Here is a 7,228-nt window from a genome sequence, read left to right as displayed (position 1 = left end):
CTGGAGCCTGAAGCAGCCCTGTTCTGAGTCTCAAATCACCATAGGCAGATGGGACCCCTGTCGGCGCTTAGGCTAACTGCAGCTTGTGAAACCTCCTGGATCTGCAGCCCCAGGAACAAATGCATACTCTCAGACTTGAACTTGGACCTGACCCTAGCTCTGATTGGACTTCAGGGTTGGGCCAGGATGGGGCACGGGAGGGGGGAATCTCTGGGTTTGTGTTTTTTTTTTTTTAATCTCAGCCTTGGTATGTTCATGGGTCCTCCTCTTTCTCCAGCTTTACTCCTTACCTAGTATCTTGCCCTCAGTCCAAACAGCAAGACAGATGGGCTCACCCCATCTCACCTCCCATTCACCTGCCCCAGGGAAAGATATTGTGAACTAGAAGCAGAAGTCCTGGGCTCCAACTGCAGCACCATCACTGACATTTTTTGGGACATTGGACAGAGTCTTTGCTCTCGCCGGGCCTCAGTTTCCCCACCTCAAATAATTAAAATAATCCCTTAGCTTCTAGCATTCTCATTTGACTTTCAATTCCCTAGGCTATGCTGCAGATATGGAAACTAAGGCCCAGTGATGTGAGGTGACTTGCCTGCCTCTTGAGTACCTGGGAGATAGCCTTATTTATCAAAGGCCAGCAGAGTGTTCAACCACACCTTACTGTAAGAGATCCCAACCTCACTCCCAACCTATGCTTGAAGCCCCTTGTGGAGCTGTGTTGGGTAATGTCCTGGACTGAGGGGTCCAAATCACATTCTGGTTTGGCCTCTGTGCACTTTGGGCAGGACATGATGGCCTTGCAGACAGGGTCTTATAAAATTGCTACACTTGCTTGGTAAATTGTAGCTTCTTTTTGTGTTTGTTGGTGTTTATCTTTCCTAGATATAAAATTATAGTGGGCAGGGGCTTGATGAGGTTCATATCTGTGTATCCCAGAGTCTAGCACAGAGTAGGAACTCTGGTTTGCATACTGTGGAACCCGCCCCCACTCATGAATGAACTGCCTCCTCATCCCCCACTCCCTGATGCTTTGCTGCCACCTCCACCTGGTGCCCTGCCCTATTGCCCCCAGTGAGTGTGATTTCTCTGGTACACCTGAACCTCCCCAGATGCCTGCAACACCTCCAGAGGTTTACCCCCCAGCACCAGTACCATATCTACTAACATATGGGGTCCATTCCCCCAGGTCCTGGAGTTCATCCTCCAACATCAGTGGTCCATCCAACAACATCTGGGGTCCATCCCCCAGCTCCTGGAGTGGACCCACCATTACCAGGTGTGCACCTGCCGAATGCAGGGGTCCACCCACCAGCTCCTGAAGTGCACCCACTAGCACCAGCTGTGAACATGCCAGCTTCAGGAGTCCACCCACAAGCCCCAGGGTTCCACCAACTAGCTCCAGGGTCCACCCTCACCCATCATCTGGTGTTCATCCTCAGGTTTCAGGGGTAAACCCATCAGTTCCTGAATTCTACTCTTCATCCCCTGGCATCCACCGCCCATCCCCTGGAATTCACCCTCAGGCACCACGGGTGCACCCCCAGCCTCCTACTGCAGCCCACCTAGCTGCCCCAGTGGTGCACCCTCAGCTTCCAGGGATGCACCATCAAATACTGGGGTGCACCCTGCTTCTATGCCTCTCATGCTAAAACCCCCATTCCCCTCAGATGGCCCAAGGAACACACATTCATTTCCCCGGGCAACTTGAAGTACCAACACCCAGCATCTGTGGTCTGTGTGGTCTTTCACATGACCAGTACTGGGTAGGTTTTCTGTTTTGTCCTGCCCTGTGGCTATTAAACAGTCTCCCCCACATCAAAATAGAAAAAAAACACCTGTTCTTCTGTTTTCCATATAAACCCTGTATTAGCCTTCCAAGCCTTATTCTTTGTTTTGTATACTATGTACAAATAAGTACATGTATTACAGCTAAAATGCATGATACAATGTAAGGCAGTTCCCTTCTGTAGAAATACACAAGGCAGAGGGCATGTGTACTTTCTGAGTTAAAAACACTCTTAGAAAGCTGAAAAACCTAAATAGACTTTCCTTGTGCAATTTGACTTAAGACGTGTTTTTTGATTTTGGATATGGACCCTTTATTAGCCCACCGAGCATTGTTCTTTGTTTTGTATACTATGTACAAAAAAGTACCTGTATGACATCTAAAATGCATGATACAATGTAATGCAGTAAGGGTCTGTACAAATGCACAAAGAGGAATGCATTTGTACTACCTGAGTTAAAGACAACTGGTATACAGCTGTAACCACTAAATGCAAGTGACTTGTACAGTTTCAGTTAAGACAGGCTCTGAGGCACAAGGTGAAATCCTGGTCTTAGGGGAGATTTAGCCCTGGTTGCAAGGCCTTGTCCTGTCCCCTAAAGCACCCATGCCTGCATCATGGACTTCCAGCACTGAACTTGGAGGCAAAACTGGGAGTGAGGGCATGGCTTCCTCCTCAGAGAACAACCTGGACCAGAGAGAGAGCCTGAGGCAACTGGCCCTGGAGACCATAGACCTCAACAAGGACCCATATTTTATGAAGAACCACCTGGGATCCTCTGAGTGCAAACTGTCTGACTCTGCATAACAATGATGGGAGATACCTGTTCCATATCCAAGGGAAGAAACATCAAAGTATCTTGGCCCAGCGAGCTGTCAAGGAAGCCAAAGAAGCCCTTGCTCAGCCTGCACCAGAGATGGTAAAGGTGAAGGTCAAGAAGTTTGTAAAGTTCGGCGTCCCTGGTTACAAAGTGACCAAGCAGAGGGACACAAAGATGGGACATCAGAGCCTGCTGTTCCAGATTGACTACCGTAAGATTGCAGAGGTCATCACGCCTTGCCACCACTTCATGCGTACCTAAGAGCAGAGATTCGAGCCCTTGGATCTCCACTGGCAATACCTGCTCATGGCTGCTGAGCTATATGAGACCATTGCCTTTAAGGTGTCAAGCTGGCAGATTGACAAGGCTGAGGGCAAGTTTTGGACCCACTGGAACCGAGAGACCAAACAGTGTTTTCTACAGTTCCAATTGAAGATGGAGAAGCCTCCAGCCCCTCTCAGCCTCCAAGCAGGACCACCCATTCCCTCAGGAAATCAAGTGGTCCCTGCCCCCACTCATGAATGGACTGCCTCCTCATCCCCCACTCCCTGATGCTTTGCTGCCACCTCCACCTGGTGCCCTGCCTCTGCCACCTATTGCCCCCAGTGAGTGTGATTTCTCTGGTACCCCTGAACTTCCCCAGATGCCTGCAACAGCTCAAGAGGTGCACTGCCCCAGCACCAGTGCCACATTCACTAACATCTGGGGTCCATCCCCCATGTCGTGGAGTCCATTCTCCAACATCAGTGGTCCATCCAACAACATCTGGGGTCCATCTCCCAGCTCCTGGAGTGGACCCACCATTACCAGGTGTGCACCTGTCACATGCAGGGGTCCACCCACCAGACCTTGAATTGCACCCACTAGCACCAGCTGTGCATATGCCAGCTTCAGGCGTCTACCCAGGAAAGCCAGGGTTCCACCAACCAGCTCCAGGGGTCTACTCTACTCCATCATCTGGAGTTCATTCTCAGTTTCCAGGGGTAAACACATCAGCTCCTGAATTATACTCTTCATTCCCTGGCATGCACCGCCAATCCTTTGGAAGTCACCCTCAGGCACCATGGGTGCACCCCCAGCCTACTACTGGAGGCCACCCAGCTGCCCCCGTGGTATACCCTCAGCCTCCAGGGGTGCACAATCAAATACTGGGGTGCACCCTGCTCCTATGCCTCTCATGTTAAAACCCCCATTCCTCTCAGATTGCCCAGGGAACACACATTCATTTTCCCTGGCAACTAGAACTAATACCACCCAGCATATGTGGTCTGTGAGGTCTTTTACATGACTAATACTGGGTAGGATTTCTGTTTTGTCCTTCGCTGTAGCTATTAAACAGTCTCCCCAACATCAAAACAGAAAAAAACCACCTGTTCTTCTGTTTTCAATATAAACGCTGTATTAGTCTCTCAAGCATTATTTTCTGTTTCTGAAACTATGTACAAAGAAGTAGCTGTATTGCAGCCTAAACTGATGCTACAATGTAAGGAAATTCCCGTCTGTAAGACTACCCACGTAGAAAAGCCTGGGTACTCCCTGTGTGTCAGGCAACTCTTAGATAGCTGAAAGCACTAAATGCATGTGACATGTGCAGTTTGGGAGAAGACATGTTATTTTGAGTTGGGTAGCCACAGGGCATTAGCCGGCTAAACACTGTTCTAAGTTTTGGAAACTATGTACAAAGAAGAAGCTGTATTGCACCTAAAATGCATGCTACAATGTAAGGGAGTTCCAGTCTGTAAGACTACCCAAGAAGAAAAGCCTGGGTACTCCCTGAGTGACAGTAAACTCTTAGAGAGCTGAAAGCACTAAATGTAAGTTACTTGTGCAGTTTGGGTGAAGACGTGTTATTTTGAGTTGGGTAGCCTCAGGGTATTAGTCGGCCATGCACTGTTCTCTGTTTTGGAAACTATGTACAAAGAGATAGCTGTGTTGTAACCAAAACACATACTACAATGTAAGGCATTTCCCATCTGTAAGACTACCCAAGGAGAAAAGCCTGGGTACTCCCTGAGTGACAGGCAACTCTTAGAGAGGTGAAAGCACTAAATGCAGGTTATATGTGCAGTTTGGGTGAAGACGTGTTATTTTGAGTTGGGTAGCAACAGGGCATTAGCCGGCCATGCACTGTTCTTTGTTTTGGAAACTATGTACAAAGAATTAGGTGTATTGTAGCTAAAACGCATGGTACAATGTAAGGCAGTTCGCATCTGTAAGACTACCCAAGAAGAAAAGCCTGGGTACTCCCTGAGTGACAGGAAACTCTTAGAGAGCTGAAAGCACTAAATGCAGGTTATATGTGCAGTTTGGGTGAAGACGTGTTATTTTGAGTTGGGTAGCCACAGGGTATTAGCCAGCACTGCACTGTTCTCTGTTTTGGAAACCATGTACAAAGAAGTAGCTGTATTGCAGCTAAAACGCATGGTACAAAGTAAGGCAGTTCCCATCTGTAAGACTACCCAAGAAGAAAAGCCTGGGTACTCACTCAGTGAAAAGCAACTCTTAGAGAGCAGAAAGTACTAAATGCACGTGACTTGTGCAGTTTGGGTGAAGAGGTGTTATTTTGAGTTGGGTAGTCACAGGCTATTAGCCAGCCCTGCACTGTACTTTTTTATAAGAAACCATGTAAAAAACTGTAACTCTGTTGCAGCCAAAATGCATGGTACAATGTAAGGCAGTTTCCGTCTGTAAGACTACCAAAGGAGAAAAGCCTGGGTACTCACTGAGTGCCAGACAACTCTTAGAGAGGTGAACGCACTAAATGTACATGACTTGTGCAGTTTGGGTGAAGAGGTGTTATTTTGAGTTGGGTAGCCACAGGCTATTAGCCAGCCCTGAACTGTACTTTTTTTTGGAAACCATGTAAAAAACTGTAACTCTGTTGCAGCCAAAATGCATGGTACAATGTAAGGCAGTTTCCGTCTGTAAGACTACCAAAGGAGAAAAGCCTGGGTACTCACTGAGTGCCAGGCAACTCTTAGAGAGGTGAAAGCACTAAATGCACATGACTTGTGCAGTTTGGGTGAAGAGGTGTTATTTTGAGTTGGGTAGCCACAGGCTATTAGCCAGCCCATGCACTGTTCCCTTTTTTTGGAAACCGATGTCCAAAACTGTAACTGTGTTGCAGCCAAAATGCATGGTACAATGTAAGGCAGTTCCCATCTGTAAGACTACCCAAGGAGAAAAGCCTGGGTACTCCCTGAGTGCCAGGCAACTCTTAGAGAGGTGAAAGCACTAAATGCACATGACTTGTGCAGTTTGGGTGAAAACAGTGTTATTTTGAGTTGGGTAGCATCAGGTATTTAGTCAGGCCATGCACTGTTCTCCTGTTTTGAAAACTATGTACAAAGAAGTAGCTCTGTTGTAATCAAAATGCATGGTACAATGTAAGGCAGTTCCCATCTGTAAGACTACCCAAGGAGAAAAGCCTGGGTACTCCCTGAGTGCCAGGCAACTCTTAGAGAAGTGAAAGCACTAAATGCATGTGACTTGTGCATTTTGGGTGAAAACATGTTATTTTGAGTTGGGTAGCATCAGGGTTTTAGTCGGCCATGCACTGTTCTCTGTTTTGGAAACTATGTACAAAGAAGTAGCTGTGTTGTAACCAAAACGCATGGTACAATGTAAGGCAGTTCCCATCTGTAAGACTACCCAAGGAAAAAAAGCCTGGGTACTCCTTAAGTGCCAGGCAACTCTTAGAGAGGTGAAAGCACTAAATGCACCTGAGTTGTGCAATTTGTGTGATTATGTGATATTTTGAGTTGGATAGCCACAGAGTTTTAACCGGCCCTGCACTGTTCTCTGTTTTGGAAACCATGTATAAAGCAGTAGCTGTATTGCAGCTAAAATGCATGGTAAAATGTAAGGCAGTTCTCGTCTGTAAGACTACCTAAGGAGAGAAGGCTGGGTACTCTCTGAGTGCCAGGCAACTCTTAGAGAGGTGAAAGCACCAAATTCACATGATTTGTGCAGTTTGGGTGAAGACATGTTAGTTTGAGTTGAGTAGCCAGAGCGAATTAGCCGGCCCTGCACTGTTCTCCATTTTGGAAACCTTGTACAAAGAAGTAGCTGTTTTGTAACCAAAACGCATGGTACAATGTAAGGCAGTTCCCACTGTAAGACTACCCAAGAAGAAAAGCCTGGGTACTCCCTGAGTGCCAGGCAACTCTTATAGAGGTGAAACCACAAAATGCACGTAACTTGTGCAGTTAGGGTGAAGACATGTTACTTTGCATTGGGTAGCCACAGGGTAATAGCAGGCCCTGCACTGTTCTCTGTTTTTGAAACCATGTATAACGTAGTAGCTGTTTTGCAGCTAAAACGCATGGTACAATGTAAGGCAGTTCACATCTGGAAGACTACCTAAGGAGAAAAGTCTGGGTACTCACTCAGTGACAAGCAACTCTTAGAGAGGTGATAGCACTAAATGCACATGACTTATGCAGTTTGGGTGAAGACTTGTTATTTTGAGGTGGGTATACACAGGGTATTAGCTGGCCCTGCACTGTTCTCCGTTTTGGAAACCATGTACAAAGCAGTAGCTGTATTGCATCTAAAACGCATGTTACAATGTACGGTAGGTCTCGTCTTTAAGACTATCCAAGGAGAAAAGCCTGGGTAC

At 47.1% G+C, this 7,228-nt stretch overlaps 1 pseudogene; it reads left to right on the top strand.

The window, feature by feature from the left end:
- Positions 1 to 2,203: 2,203 nt before the first annotated feature.
- Positions 2,204 to 3,939, top strand: LOC117702321 (uncharacterized; annotated as a pseudogene).
- The last annotated feature ends 3,289 nt before the right edge of the window (positions 3,940 to 7,228 follow it).

This window comes from Arvicanthis niloticus, unplaced genomic scaffold (assembly GCF_011762505.2).
Source record: "Arvicanthis niloticus isolate mArvNil1 unplaced genomic scaffold, mArvNil1.pat.X pat_scaffold_69_arrow_ctg1, whole genome shotgun sequence".
Classification (NCBI taxonomy): domain Eukaryota; kingdom Metazoa; phylum Chordata; class Mammalia; order Rodentia; family Muridae; genus Arvicanthis; species Arvicanthis niloticus.
The sequence above is the reverse complement of the archived record's forward strand: the minus strand, read 5'-3'. Positions and strand labels throughout refer to the sequence as shown.